A 15,654-nucleotide genomic window follows, 5' to 3' on the forward strand; every position below is an offset into this window, starting at 1 on the left:
GGTGGTACCTCGCCAGTGAACACAGAGATGCATGGCAGACAGAAGCAGCAGCTATCCACCCCAGCGAGTTTGGATTCGGATGTTTTTATTTTCGGACACGTCATCATCGAGTCACGGCTGGGGTGCCCGGAAGGTGTGGCGCGGGGGTGCTCCGTGATAGCGTGGGTGTGGCGCACGAGAGAGAGGTCACCCGCACAGAGACTGCGGCGCAGACCGCAGCGGCGGGTGTGTGCTCTGAAGAGGAGAGCAGCCGTGGGAAACAAGGTCTGAGGGAAGGACTAAAACGTTAGGGAATTTCTATATTTGGTAAAAGAGAAAAGGAAGAAAATACAGGAGCAGTTGGAGAGGACAGGCTGTGCAGAGCATGTAAATTTACGGAAGCCAAGTGAGCAGAATGTTTCGGAGAGGGGGTGACAGTCGTCAGAGGCGGAGGAGGCTGACAATGGAGAAAAGACAGGAGGTTAATGGGTACTTAGGGCCCTCCTGATGCCTTTGGGGATAATGAGCAGTGCCACTGAAGAATGGCTACATTTTTATTTTTTTTTTTAATGTCTATTTATTTGGGGGGGTGGGGAGGACTAGAGAGAGAATGGAGGACAGAGGATCTAAAGCGGGCTCCCTGCTGACCAGCGAGCCCGATGTGGGGTTCAAACCCACAAACCATAAGATCATGACCTGAGCCAACGTCAGATGCTCAACCAGCCACCCAGGCGCCCAAGGGATGTTTCTATTTTTAAAACTTCCAGTTTTAGGGGCAGCCATCACTGACGGTTCACGGGCAGGGCGAGGTATTTAGATGTGCACTCGGAACTTTCAACTTTCGGGGCATTTTAGTAATAAATTATGTGAGCTCTTCCAGGTATCCTCAGCTCGGTTAAGAGGGAACTGGGGCCCAGGGGCGGCCATGACTTGTGCGAGTTCCGCATGGGGTCTGGTCAAAGAATGAGGATGGCCACCCAAAGCCTTGAACCTGGGTGGGTACACAGCTCTGGGGTCTGCCTCTCCACCAGGAGGCGCATGCTCAGATGCTTCTGGAAGGTAAAGCAAATAGGTGAAGGGCATCCGTGACCCTGGAGAGACCATGCCCCATTAGTGGTGACCCCTGGTACCCGCTCAGCTGATCACCGCCACATGAGAATGAGGGGTGTTGTCCAGATTTCATTTTCTAAGAGAGGCAGTTGATCTGGATTTTCATGTGACATGACCCGCTCTTTACATATTGGCAGCTAAATTAAAAACACAAAAATCCTTGTGAGCAAAACAAGTTTGTAGGTGGGCTGCCTGTTTATGTCCTCGGCTCTAAACCTCGATGACGGGGGTGGGGGGGAGAGAGAAGAGGCCAAGATGTGGAGAAAAGATAGTATATGCCGGCTTCACCTCCTGATTACTTTTGCTGGAGACTTTGGTGGGAAAAGATGCCCTGGGGCTCCTGAAAGCCAGGACGGTCCAGTACGACAGGTCAGAGTGTGGGACTTTTACAGCCATCCGTGGTCCGCATCTTAGCCTCCTCTTATCTTTTATGTGAGTCTGGAAAATTCTTTAGTGGTTGCCATTCTTTCCTTGCTGGAGTGAAAGATGCTATATAATCTGGGTTAAAATAGTATGGGAAAAGTTGGGGGGGGGAAGGTTTTGCCAATTTTGCAGTTATGATTGATGCTGTGACACCTCATTCACTCAGCTCTTTCTTGTAGCGTACTGTGTCCAAGATAATGAGTTATAGCTCGTAGGGTTTGTGGGATGAGTGAGAAGAACCTGAGTCCATGCTCTTGAAGTTTATAATTGAGATTCAGAGTGTCGCTGATCCAGGCAGCTCCCTCCCTCCAAGTCTTCTATGCACCGGGTACGGGGGACAAAATAATAAATAGCACCTGTTTGTGGACTCACAGTTTAGTGCAGAGAGAGACACTTAAACAGATAATTACAGTGTTGTGTATGATCAAGACCCTATCAGGAAACAGAGGAAAATGCATTGAGTTCTGGGGTGCCTGGCTGGGTCACTGGGTAGAGCATGCAATTCCTGACTTGGGTTGTGAGTTTGAGCCCCATGTTGGGCATGGAGCCTACTTAAACAACAACAACAAAAAACAAAACAACAAAGAAAATGCACTGAATTCTGCTTGCATGGGCCAGGGGGTGCCTCTCTGAGAGGTAACATTTATGACAAGTCTTTAGGGATGACTAGGGATTTGCAAAACAGACTAAGGGTGGAAAGGCTTTCCAGGCATGGGGCAATGATATATGCATATTATTTATAACATCACAAGTTTAGGGTGTGATAGATGAGAAATCAAATGTGGCACATTCCTTAGAACTACAAGCAAAGTGCTATGATTCTCGTTTACGTTACAACACGGTGTTTTGCTCCACTCACACACATGTGGTTCCCATGAACTATATCATAAATATATGTGGGGTTTTCAGCCAGTTTTCAGTAAGAGACATTGTATTTCAGGGCATTTTATCTGCCAAATTTGATTGAAACATTACCAGATATTTTCAAATAAAAGCAATTATGCACCAAGTAAAATGTAAAATCCATTGAATGAGTTCACTATCATCATTTAAGGATAAACTCAAGGGGCACCTGGCTGGCTCAGTTGGTTAAGCGACCGACTTCGGCTCAGGTCATGATCTCACGGTTTGTGAGTTCAAGCTCCGCATTGGGCTCTGTGCTGACAGCTCGGAGCCTAGGGCCTGCTTCTGCTTCTGTGTCTCTCCCTCTCTCTGCCCCTCCCATGCTCATGCTCTCTCAATATCAAATAAAAAACCTTTAAAAAAGAAATACAAATAAACTTGAACTCTTGCGAATATGAGTTACCAACTGCCAATGCTGGGTGACCGTGTCATCCTCGGGTTAGCACTGAGGATCCTGATTGATCCCCAGGGTTCCAACCCACGAGATCATTCTGCCCAACAGAGCCCATCACTGCCTGGCTCAGGTCCCGAAGCGCACATGTGTTCTTGCACCGGCTCCTTGAGCTCACTATCCGGCTGGGGCAGAGCTGGATGTGACACGCCAATCTCTTCTTTTTTTTTAAATTTTAAAATATTTTATTTATTTTTGAGACAGAGAGAGACAGAGCACAAGCAGGGGAGGGTCAGAGAGAGAGGGAGACACAGAATCCGAAGCAGGCTACAGGCTTTGAGCTGTCAGCACAGAGCCCAATGCGGGACTCGAACCCATAAATGTGAGATCATGACCTGAAGTCAGAGGCTTAACTGACTGAGCCACCCAGGTGCCCCCACAACATGCCGATCTCTTGAAAAAGTAAATGACCTAGGATTGAGACAAGGGATGAATTCTAAGGCCATATCAATCGCACATCTGACTATGAGTGGTTGGGGATATGAGAGAGGCAGGAAATGTAGGTAGGGAGGAGGGGACTGGAAGGGGAACATGGAACAGTTTGGCTCATGGGGTCTCATGCTACCTCCGAAAACACCAGGGAACGTTCTTTCTGTCTTCACTGTCCTTCCACACACCTGTACTTAGGGAAAATTCCAGTTAAAGATCCTCGCGCACAACAGCTTAGTCTTTTTCTTTTTTTTTAAAGTTATTTATTTATTTTGAGAGACAGCGTGCCAGGGAGCAGAGAGAGAAAGAGGGAGAGAATCACAAGCAGGCTCTGTGCTGGCAGCACAGAGCCCGATGTGGGGTTCATCCCTCAAACTATGAAATCCGGACTTGAGCTGAAATCAAAAGCTGGATGCTAAACCAACTAAGCCACCCAGGTGTCCCTAAACTCACAAACCGTGAGATCATGACCTGAGCTGAAATCAAGAGTCTGATGCTTAACTAAGTACCCAGTCACCCTAGTCTTTTTTTTTTTTAATGCACTGTGTCCTTTAGTGAGTTTTCCTCAAAATATGTTGATGAAAATATTTAAATATGCAGAAAAGTTGAAAGAACTTTATTGGGAACACCCATATACCCACCAATTAATATTTTACTGTATTTGCTTTATCACATATTTTTGTCTCTAATGATCAATTCATCTTATTTTTTGGATGCATTTCAAAGTAAATTGTCATATCCTTTTCTCCTAAATATTTGGGCATGTATATCATTAACTGGTATTTCTTCATTTTTTTTTCTCGAAATAAAATTTACACCCAATGAAATGCATAGACCTTAGGTATATTTTTTCATCAGTTTTGACAAAATGCACACACCTCTGTAACCCAAACCCTTAACAAGACATAGAGCATTACCGTCATGCCAGAATCTTCCCCTTGTGCCTCTTCCCAGTTAATCCTCACGCCGTCCACCCTGCCCAAGCAATTACTGTTCTTTTTCCACTGCTGATCAGTGTCATCTGTTCTAGAGCTTCATAAAATGGAATCAGAGAGTCTACACTCGTCTGTCTGGCTCCCGTTGCTCAGCCTAATGTCTGTGAGAGCCATCTCCTGTTCTTGTGAGTATCAGATGTATTTCCGACCAACATTTTGGATCTATCACAGTTTGCTTATTCATTCTCCCGTTAATGGGCACCTGGTCTGTTTCTAGTTTTTGAATATTATTATTATTTTTTTATTTTTTATTTATTTTTGATACAGAGAGAGACAGAGCATGAGAGGGGGAGGGGCAGAGAGAGAAGGAGACACAGAACCGGAAGCAGGCTCCAGGCTCTGAGCCAGCTGTCAGCACAGAGCCTGACGCGGGGCTCAAACCCACGAACGTGAGATCTGACCTGAGCCAAAGCCGGAGGCTCAACCGACTGAGCCACCCAGGTGCCCCTTGAATATTATTTATAAAGCTGCTATGGACATTCTTGTACACACTTTTTTGGTGTGGATATGTGTTTGTTTCACTTGGGTAAATACCCAGGAATGGAACCCGCAGTGTGATTTTAAATGGTTTAATTTAGCACTAGATGGTGATGTCACTAGAGCTCAGAATATCTCGTGCCTCTACCCCTCCATCCATCTTATTTTCTCTATTTTCTTCTTCCTTTTCTACTGATTACTTTCTTCCACATCGCTATTTTTTTCGATAAGCCACCTGCACTCTCTCCTCTTGTCTCTCTTGATATCATGTTCTATTCCTATTTTCTCATTGCCCTGAAAATTCTTCCAGAGAGAGGCAGCAGGGTGTTGATGGAAAAAGCCCTAATTCTTGGGCTACATTTAAGATATTCCTGTGCTCCTTCTTTCTTTCTTTCTTTTTTTTTTTTTATTGTTTATTTATTTTTGAGAGATAGAGACCAAACATGAGTGGGGGAGATGCAGACAGAGAGGGAGACACAGAATCCAAAGCAGGCTCTAGGCCCTGAGCTGTCAGCACAGAGCCCAAGGTACAGCTCAAACTTGTGAGCCATGAGATCATGACCTGAGCTGAAATTGGACACCCAGCCAATTGAGCCACCCAGGCGCCCCTTCCTGTGCTACTTCGGTATCAGGGCAAGTCACTGTAGCTCTCTGGGCTCCAGGCTCATCGATTGTTTATTCAGGGGATTGGGAGGGATGACTGGAAATGCCTTTTCCAGATCTATATTTCTGTGAAACTCTTGATTACTTTTTTCCAAGGCACAAATGTGGCAGAGAGCCAAGAGAAAATGAGGGCAGCAGATGAGGATGTTGGGGGAGAGACAGAGAGGGAAAAATAGAAAAAACAAGCAAATGTCTTTCTTGTTTCTTGGCCAGGAAAAAAGCTACATGTTCTCTGGAACCACATCAGTCCTGTCCCTTAGCTAGAGTTCTTTCCTCACTCCTGGTTTTGGGGTTAGGTACCCCAACTAGCTTAGCCTTTTTCTCTGCCACTGGTTGCTCCCTATCTTTTCTAGTCTCTAACTAATATAAATATCAGTTCTATGCTCAAGAGATGCTCCTTGTACCTTATGAGATAGCACTGTGTGCCAATTTATGCTAATGAACCAACAAGGATCGCGAAAGGGGGTTCTTTCTTGCCCAGGTTACTGTGTACAACTTAATACAGGCTTTGAGAATGTGATGCAAATTTTTCTCGTATAATCCGGAGTTAGGACATGAACCTTAGGAGATTTAGGTCCAAGAAGTGAGAAGGCACCGCTGGTGTCAGCCTGTATGGGGAGTTTCTTTTGAGTACACAAGGCTGTGCATTTGAGGTCCTTTCTTTAAAAATCTTGCAACTATGGGATCTGAACTTTACTCAATTCCAAAAATATTATCTGGTGGGTCTCAAACGTACCCCCACACGTATCAGAACGCATAAAGCAATTTTTGGCTTAGAAAATGTGGTCCCTGGGCATATTGACTGATACCATTTCCAGCGTGTGTGGTCTTGGGTTTTTCCTCCCCGACAATAATTGATTTGTATGTCATTTCAGTCCTCGGTACTGGACTTAGAGAGAGAACAGTTATATGAAGAGAGAAGCTACCAAAGAAAGAGGGAGAGAACATTAAAAAGAAAAAGTAGTGTAGGATGCTGGTGGAAAGGATGGAGTAATCATGCATAAAAGGTAAAAAAAAAAAACACCCAAAAATCTAAAAACAAAAAAAAAAACCCAAAATGGAACATGTACAGAGAAAAAATGTCGTTAGTCACAGTATTTTATGTTCAAACAAAATTCCTGGCTAATCTCATACAAAACCCGCTTTGCCCAAAAGCAGAAGAAAGAAGAGTAAAACATAAGCCTTGGGCCAGAGCGCCCCCTGGCATACCTCCCTGCAACTGCAGCATGTGTCCTCAGATCTCGAATGTATTTTGATGTACTCAAAATGCACTCATATTTCACAACAAATACAAATTAATTATAGTTCAAAAGGAGCAGAGCAAGCCTTTCAATTCAAGCTCTAAGCAATCATATTAGTGATTATTTTTGTTTCCAATATACCCATTAAGCTCATTGAATTTCAGCTAATTAAGTTACTTAACTCAAAGATAAGGCAATCATAACACATACTAAACATGGTCTGAGCTCTAGCTTTTAAATAATTATCCCTCCGAGGTCGGGGCTCTTCAGTTTCCTATGTTAGGCTAGTAGATTGACTCTCAAGAGTCATTTGCCTGAGAAGAAAAAGGCATTTAGACATCTCTAGGGCTGTCACTCCTTTGTTGGATGTGGGGCTGTGAGCACAGGGCTGTGCACCTGTGGAAACTGGACCACGCATGGCTTTGAAAAGCCTCCCCGCACAGCTGAAAGCTAAGCTGTGCCCCTTATCACCGCCATCTAAAACCCTCCTCCAGTAAGAGAGGGAGGACTCTGTGCTCCAGATGTACTTAGGAGCCACTTGACGGTGGCTTCAGAAGATGGGCCAAGCAAGCAGAGACTCTCAGTTTGCAAACTGAAAAAGTCAGAAGGTTTGAGACAAGGAGGGTGACTGAATAAATGAGGTCAGAATCCAAACTCTCAGAGTCAGGATTTGGGCAGGAAAGGAGGGAGGGAAAAAGGGTAGAGCACCTTGTTTTGAGAATCCCAGTTAGCAAGGCTGGCGGACTGGGGCAGAGGGGTGCACCTGCAAGGGGGTCACTGGGAGAATCTTAAAAAGCTGGAAACATCTGTCCCTGTGGCCTTTCGACTCAAGCTTGCATATCAAGACGACCACTTCCCCTGCTGTGCTCTACCATAATCAGTTAACCCACTTCCTTGCTTAAGCCTGAGAATATCCACCTAGCAATCTATTTGAAAAAAAGAGACCCTTTTATTTTAAAAAATAGAGAGAGGAGTTTTAGTTGTTGTTGTTGACTGATAGCTACAAACCTACCATACTATTCGCATGGGCTGCCTCCTGGGAAGAGACGGCCGCCTGTGCAGGGCTGTGTCCTGTGGCCAAAAGCAATTCCCAAAGAGGGGCACAGCTGCAAGCCTTCAGCAGCTCATCTCTCCAGCAGCTGGAGGCCAGATGCGGGGGCTCTGAAGAAGGAGCCCGAGTGAGTGCTGCAGTACCCATCACAGTCCACCCCTTGAGCTGCTCAGCTCTGCTCCTTTTTTTGTTTTTTTAAAAATATTTTTAAAATTTTATTTTTGAGAGAGTGAGCCAGCATGAGCAGGGAGGGGCAGAGAGAAAGAGGGAGGCTGAAGATCTGAAGTGGGCTCTGTGCTGACAACAGAGAGCCTGATGCAGGCTTGAACTCACGACCTGTGAGATCATGACCTGAGCCAAAGTTGATGCCCAATCAACCAAGCCACCCAGGGGCCCCAGCTCCGTTCCCTTCTTATGGCAGTTTTGTCCTATCTGGGAACAGCTCCTTTGGAATTCTGGTCAGTCTTATTTCCTGGGAGCTCACAAGGGAAGAGTTAGCAGTATGAACCACAGCCCCTGATGTTAGAGTTGACCAAGGCTATTACTGATGCTCATCACTCCTCTCCCCTGCAACCCATTATGGATTTCCCCGTCCCTGAGCCAGTACTGCTGTGGATCTAATGACTTGTTCAGTTAAGTGATCCTGACCCTCATCCCTGAAGAGTGTGAGCCTCTGGTTACCTTATTCTCAAGGCTGCGCCTTCCTGTGCTTGTCGCTTTACCTTTAAAACCCAGCATAGAGCACTAAGAGATGTCCTAGTGGGTCACCTAAGTGTCACACATATGGTGCACATATGTAGCAGCAGACCTACCCACCTACCTGCTTCCTGCAGATGATCAGAGGCAACTTTCTACGAATACATCAGTTTAGCTCTTCATCTGTCGATGGACATTTAGGGTGTCTTAAATTGTTTTTGGCTATTATGAATAGTCATGTCCAAATCTTTTTGTACGGATGAAGCTCAGGAATCTGTATTTTTAATGAGTAACACCAGGTGATTCTTAGGCACACTCAAGTGTGCTGTCTGTTAGAATGTATCTTGACATTTGCTGAGGTGACTGAGGGAGACCTAGCCCCACATGCTGGGTCTGACTCTGTAGCTACATTTTGTGACCTGGACCCCAATTTAACTAACTTCCAGTTTGTGCCTGGAACTCAGTGTCTACCTTGAAACCAGAATATGGGAGTTCGGTGCTGGGTTTGGCTCGGAGTTTCTCGGTGACCAAGATGAAAAGCAGTCATGTTTTGGAACAGAATTCTCAAGGTTCTGGAAGAAATCCAATCATACCACTGTCTTGGAAGAAGCAAAGCAAGTCCCATCCCTTAACTCTAAAGGAATTTTCTGGCCAACAGATGTGGTGGGCAAACCGTCAATAACATCCCTGTGTAAATGCAATCGTGGGTGACTCATGAGGTGAATAATAATTTGCAAAGCCTACAGCTTTAAAGTGGGCCAGACCTGAGTTGTAACTTAAATCCCTTTTATTAGTTGGGTCATCTCCAGCAAGTTATCCTTCCTGAACTAGTGCCATTTGTTATTATTAAAAAATTGTGTAAGTAATCAATTTCCATTATAAATGGTTTTAGGAATGTAGAAGTATAGAACAAAATAGAAAATTCTCCTCTTACCACCTTCATCTTCCTTTGCTTCCACGAGCCTACCCGCTCCCCCTGCCTGAGGCAATCACCACTGACAGTTGATATGTGACCTTCACAGCCTTTTATTGAACACTTGTTTTTACATAAATACATTATTCTGCAAATAGCTCCTTTTGCTGAAGGTTGGTACGGGTCTACCTCATTCATTTTTAAGATTGCTTAATATTTCTCAATCTGGATATACCCTAATTTATTTAACAACTTCCCTTTTGATGACTCGTAGAGTTGTCTTTCTTCTCTTCTTTGCTCCCTCCTTCCTTTTTCTTCCTTTCTTGTTCCCTTCCATCCTTCCTTCCCTCCCTCCCTTCTTTCTCCTTTGCCAATATAAACATTCTGTACCAAGCAGCAAATGTTTCTCTACAATAGATTCTAACAGAGAATTAACTGAGTCAAAGGACATGTATATTTTAAATTTGGATTGATTCTGCACAGCTGCCCTCCCAAACAACTTTACTAATTTATACTTGGGGAAAGTTATTTAATTTCTGGCCCCTTTCTTTCCTCCACTACAGAAGTTAAATATGGAAAACCTACTACATGGGCTGGCCAAGGTGATTAAATGAGAAAAACAATGTAAGAACAGTGCTTGCAATATAGATGGTTACCTGTATGCTTTAGAATCAGGTAGTAGAACTTTCTTTTTTTTCCATTCACTTTAAGTTTCTGCACTTGCGCAGACTGAGGATGGTCACAGTCTCCTCGTGGGATGTCTTCATATTTGATAAATTATAGAGGTTACTGTTTAAAAGGTTATCCAAAACATGGGGGTGGGATTTTTATTGTTATGCTAGGCCATCACTTAGCAAGCTTGTCTAAGGACTGTTTTTAAATTTTTTTTCTTTTTTTAAATTTATTTTTGAGAGAGAGAGACAGCGTCAGTAGGGGAGGGTCATAGAGAGAGGGAGACACAGAATCTGAAGCAGGCTCCAGGCTCTAGGCTCTGAGCTAGCTGTCAGCACAGAGCCCGATGTGGGGCTCGAACCCATGAACCATGAGATCATGACCTGAGCTGAAGCCGGATGCTTAACCCACTGAGCCACCCAGGTGCCCCAGGACTGTTTGACTCTCAGCCAATGTAACTTCACTGAACTTACTATTTACTAAACAATAGGGCCCAGACATTTCCCAACACAAGTTAGAAGGTAATATGTAAGAAACGACTAAGATAAAAATTCATTTTTACCCAAGAACAATGCAAATGATTTCTCCTCACTATTGAAATTAACCATGAAGATGATAGTTTATTGCCTTGTGATATTGATAAATTGATACTGATATTAATGAATTTCATATCTAATTCGACACTTAAAATTTTTTTAATGTTTATTTATATATTTAAATGTTTGCTTATTTATTTTTGAGAGAGAGTGCACAAGTCGGGGAGGAACAGAGAGAGAGAGGGAGACACAGAATCTGAAGCAGACTCCAGGCTCTGAACTGTCAGCTCAGAGCCAGACACAGGGCTTGAACCCATGAAACCGTGAGATCATGACCTAAGCCAAAGCTGGGTGCTCAACCAAGTGAGCCACCCAGGCGCCCCTCTAATTCAACACTTTTAATCTTTTCTTAAAAATATTTTAAAATGTTATTTATTTTTGAGAGAGAGAGAGAGAGAGAGAGAGAGAGAGACAGAGTGACAGAGCATGAGCAGGGTAGGGGCAGAAGAGAGGGAGGCACAGAATCTGAAGCAGGCTCCAGGCTCTGAGCTGTCAGCACAGAGCCCAACGCAGGGCTTGAACTCATGAACCGCCAGATCATGACCTGAGCCTAAGTCTGATGCTCAACCGCGGAGCCACCCAGGTGCCCCCTAGTCTTCTTTTCTTTTTTAAAGTTTATTTATTTATTTTAAAAGAGAGGGCGTGAGTGGGGAGGGGCAGAGAGAGAGGGAGAGAGACAGAGAATCCCAAGCAGAATTCAGTGCAGAGCCCGAAGTGGCGTTCAGTCTCACAAACTGTAAGATCATGACCTGAGCCAAAATCAAGAATTGGGCGCTTAACCGACTAAGCCACCCAGGTGCCCTTGGTCTTTTTTCTTTAATAGACTGTATATTCATCCATTTCTTGTGTCTGCCTTGGAATCATTCTGTTGGTTCCCTCATGAATGAGCTAAGTGAAACTCTGATGTATGCTCTCTGTATATGTCTTTCGGCATTTTTGAGAATTATACTTCTGAGTGTACTCAGGATCACACCACACTGTTACCTCCCCTCCTGGCAGATGGGTCTCGTCTTTGGGGCTCCCATTCTTTTGTCTTCTTCTGGGTCCTCCACATTCTCCGTGGCTCTGGAGAGGACTTACACACCAGGCACAAGTCAGGAGAGAGGTTCTCCTGCATCACCCCTCCGGTCCTCAGCTTTGATTTCATCTCCTTTGGAAACTGATCATTATCTTCCTATCCTACCTCACGCTCCACAACCTCCCCCATGCAATGTATTCACCCACTGCACTGAAATTGCTTATTTAATCTGTCTCTTTCTCTGTGACTTCTTGGGAGCACAGACTATACTTTGTTTGACTTTTTTTATCCCCAGCTTTCAGCACAGTGTCCAGCTGTAGGCACTCACCCAGTATTTTAATGAATGAATCATGGGATGAGTATTACCTCCGTCTTTATATTTCAAGGGTGCTACTGCTTCCTTACGTGTAATTTATTGTTCTAACAACAGTGATGCCAGTCTTCAGCTTGCGTGTTTCTCTTCCTTTGGGGGGTGTGGTGGCGCATGTTTGTGCATAACGAAGTCTCCACCTTGCATTCATTGCTTCTGGTTTCCTCTCTACACTTTTCAGAGCACGGTTCCTTTAAGATCAGTAGAAGCTGGTTGGCAGAGAAAGTCGGACCAGACACTAAGCAGAGTGAATGGCTGTGCAGATCTAGCCACACCTATTTCGTATGTTTCTTAGTGTCTTTTAACTTGCCTATTTGTCTATCCCTGCCTGATTTGTTCTTAGATTTGCCCTCAAGACGCTGGTCTTGGCTTGTCCTAGTTTGAACTTGGTGTCTCTGGCTATTGACTCATGTTCTGACCTCCACCCATCTCCAACTCTGCTTTTCTACTCTTTGGCGTCTCCAAGCACCTGACCTCAGCTCAACCTGCCTCTGGCCTTGTTCCTCCGGCCCGGCACCAACAGCTGGAAGGAACCCTGCCTTCTATGAGGAGAGAGAGATGAGGCTGAGTGTGGTGTCCCTGAAGTGAAGCTTGCGTTTTGGGAAGGGAACAAATAGGCACAAAGTGTTTGTAGGAGGGAGCATCTGAACTCAGCCTAGGCATTATTTTCATGATCCTTTTCTTCTGTGTCTGCTTTTGTTATGAAATATGTGTTTGGCCAATATGGAATGGAATATTCCAGAAGTAAGGAAAAACAGAAACAACCCTGGTTGCCTGTCAGTAATTAAAGTAAAAATGCTCAGTTTTAGTTTCTTTTCTAACTTCCTGCATTAAGGAGGGAAAACTTTACAGTTTGGAAAAAATTTGGACCCGGCACGTTAAACTGCTACCCCTGAACTTCACTCTGCTCATTGTAGAAGGTTTTCCATATCTTATTCCATAATATTTTCACAGACACTTTAGAAGAATATGTTCAGAAGTTAGAGCAGCTCTGGCTTTGGGCAACTGGAAGACGGCCATTATGACCGTGAAAGCTAATTGGTAGCTTTTTATTAACTTGGTACTTTGCCCCATTGTTCCTTCGAAAGGAAGCCTCCAGATGATGCATTTTGCAGAATGAAATCTGCTAATGAGACAGGAAAGCCTCTTCATGCTTGTTGATAACCTTTGAAAGCGGCTCTTTTCAAATGCCCGGCTCTGGTGTTTGTTTTTGTTTTCAGCCTCCAGGTGAAAAATTATGGGAACTGTCACACCAAATCAGCTGGGCACCCTTCTGTCATGGGATCCAGACCGGGAGAAGAGTGCTTGCCTGGCGGAGTGCATGTGACCAGCGTGTGACGGGCTGTGCAGGTCTGTGCCATCCGGCGTCCGGATGGCACCGGCTCTCCTGGCCCAAATAACCATAAAAAGGAACAGATTTCAGGCAGGCAGTTTGACAGCGTTCCCGCCGATTTTGCCAACTTCCAGCCACTTCTTTCTCTAGCCCCGAGCAAAAGAGGCACAGAACCATTATTAAAATGCTCTCAATATATAGGTCACTCCGTTTCTTTTAGTTATCTTTAATCTGAGGGGGTATCGATTTACCTTTCCACACCAATCCACTCAACTTACATGTAGCTAAAGCTTTCAAATTAATTGCATCCTGAATTTAAAAATGACAACTGTTAAAAGGGTGTTGTCTTTTTTCTCTCTCTATGGGAAGATTGAGGTGACCAGGTTTTCCACAAAGCCTTTAAAAGGTTTTTGTAAAAAAAAAAAAAGGTTTTTCGTTGCAGCCATAGCCAGTTGTGATATTTTCCCTAACCCTCCATGTGTAGTCGTGCACCTGCTGTGAATATTTCATTTTATGTCGTTTTGATTTAAGAATTTTCAATCACGTTTTACTAGAATCAAAAGGAATCTGTTCGGAGAGGGAGTTCTGGTTGTCTTTTTCACTGATTGAGTTCTCGCCCGTGTGGCTGTGTTTTCAGTGCTCCACCACACGGTCCTCACCGTAATAATAACCAGAGATGCATGTTACCACAGGAGCGAGCCTGCTTGTCAAGGGACGCAGCTTTTTGGAGATGCAGGCTTTGCAGTGCCGGTAACCAACCCTGTGGGGAATTCCTGTTACGAGGAATGCATTTCAAAAATCTGCAGACCCACATGTAGGGCCAGAGTGATGCGATCACGAAATTTCGAGGTGTGACGCTGTAAACCCTTTTTTCAGTCAGAATTTATTTCACGTATTGTTTATTTATTATGCTTTTTAGAGAGAGAAAGCACGAGTGGGGGAGATGAGAAGAGGAAGAGAGAGAGAGAGAGAGAACGAGCGAGCGAGAGAGCGAGCGCGTGAGCGAGAATCCCAAGCAGGTTTCATGCTCAATGCAGAGTCCAAAGCGGGGCTTGACCCCATGACCGTGGGATCATGATCTGAGCTGAAATCAAGAGTTGGTTGCTTAACCGACTGAGCCTCCCAGGCACCCCATGAACATCTTTTGTGTCTTACAGCAATTTGCATTTTGTCTTTTGTAAACTCTCCATTCCTATAATTTGTCAATTCTTTTACTGAGTTATTGATTTTTTAAAAATTAATTTGTAACACCTCTTAAAAAATTTTGTTTAACATTTATTTATTTTTGAGAGACAGAGAGAGACAGATCATGAGCAGGGGAGGGACGGAGAGAGAGGGACACACAGAATTAGAAGCAGGCTCCAGGCTCTACTCGGGGTTCGAACCCACCCACTGTGAGATCATGACCTGAGCCGAAGTCAGTCGCTCAACCGACTGAGCCACCCAGCTGCCCCCTTATAGCACCTCTTTATATATATTAATGAGCTTAGCCTTGACCTGTGGTAGAGTAGAAAGTGACTTTTCCTCAGCCTGTTTGTGTTTTGACTAAACTTATTTTGTGCAGCAAAATATTTTATTTTTTATGCAGATGAATTTGTAAGTACTTTATTTTGTGATGTCTGGATTTTGTGTCACAGAAGGGTCTTCCCTGCTCCAGAGTTATAAAAAAGTGCTCTTTTCTTCTACTACTTTTATAAATCTTTTCTCTGTCCCTTTCTCCCTCTCTCTATCCCCAGTTCTGTCTCCTCCTTTCCTATTTTTTCCTTTTCTATCTTTCTTTCTACTTTGGAATCATTGATTTTTTTAGGGTGGGGATTTAAAAAAAAATTTTTGGATTTAACTTAAAAAAAATGTAATTGACATCTTTATTGTTTACCCAGTAGCTTTAGGTTAAATGTTTTTGTTCAACTCCCCCTTGTAAAGCTGGAGTGAGCTTCACAAATATGCTACAGATAGCATTCCAGAAACGACTTAAACCCAGAGTGGCCTTGAGCCAAGCTGGGAGCTGGAGTCACAGTAGGGAAGCTTGAAGATCACTACTAGAGCAAGGCGCTAAGTCTAACCATTGAGGTCAGGAAAAAAGATGGGAGAAACATCTGCAAAAGATGAAGTAGAACCAGGTGCAAGATAAAGGTCAAGGGGAGTGATTCAGAACTGAATCAGTGAATGCCGAGTTTGTTCAAGAGCCTGGTGCCCGTTAGAAGCCTAAAGATACTTTCAGGGAGCCATCTAGGGCTGGAGAATGGGTTAATGCTGCGTCTAAAGAAACTTGGAGAGGTTGGATGCCTGCAACCCACGGTCGCTCGGAGTACACCGGACCCAAAGAAATCCCTA

General features: G+C 44.2%; 1 long non-coding RNA gene across 1 annotated transcript; it reads left to right on the forward strand.

Moving 5' to 3' along the window:
- The first annotated feature begins 207 nt into the window (after positions 1–207).
- Positions 208–13,525, forward strand: LOC115277668. Its single transcript, XR_003902465.1, has 3 exons — positions 208–264; positions 4,326–4,415; positions 13,208–13,525. It is a non-coding gene; the product is annotated as an uncharacterized LOC115277668 (long non-coding RNA).
- Positions 13,526–15,654: the final 2,129 nt, after the last annotated feature.

The sequence above is a fragment of the Suricata suricatta genome, chromosome 2, assembly GCF_006229205.1.
Source record: "Suricata suricatta isolate VVHF042 chromosome 2, meerkat_22Aug2017_6uvM2_HiC, whole genome shotgun sequence".
Lineage (NCBI taxonomy): Eukaryota > Metazoa > Chordata > Mammalia > Carnivora > Herpestidae > Suricata > Suricata suricatta.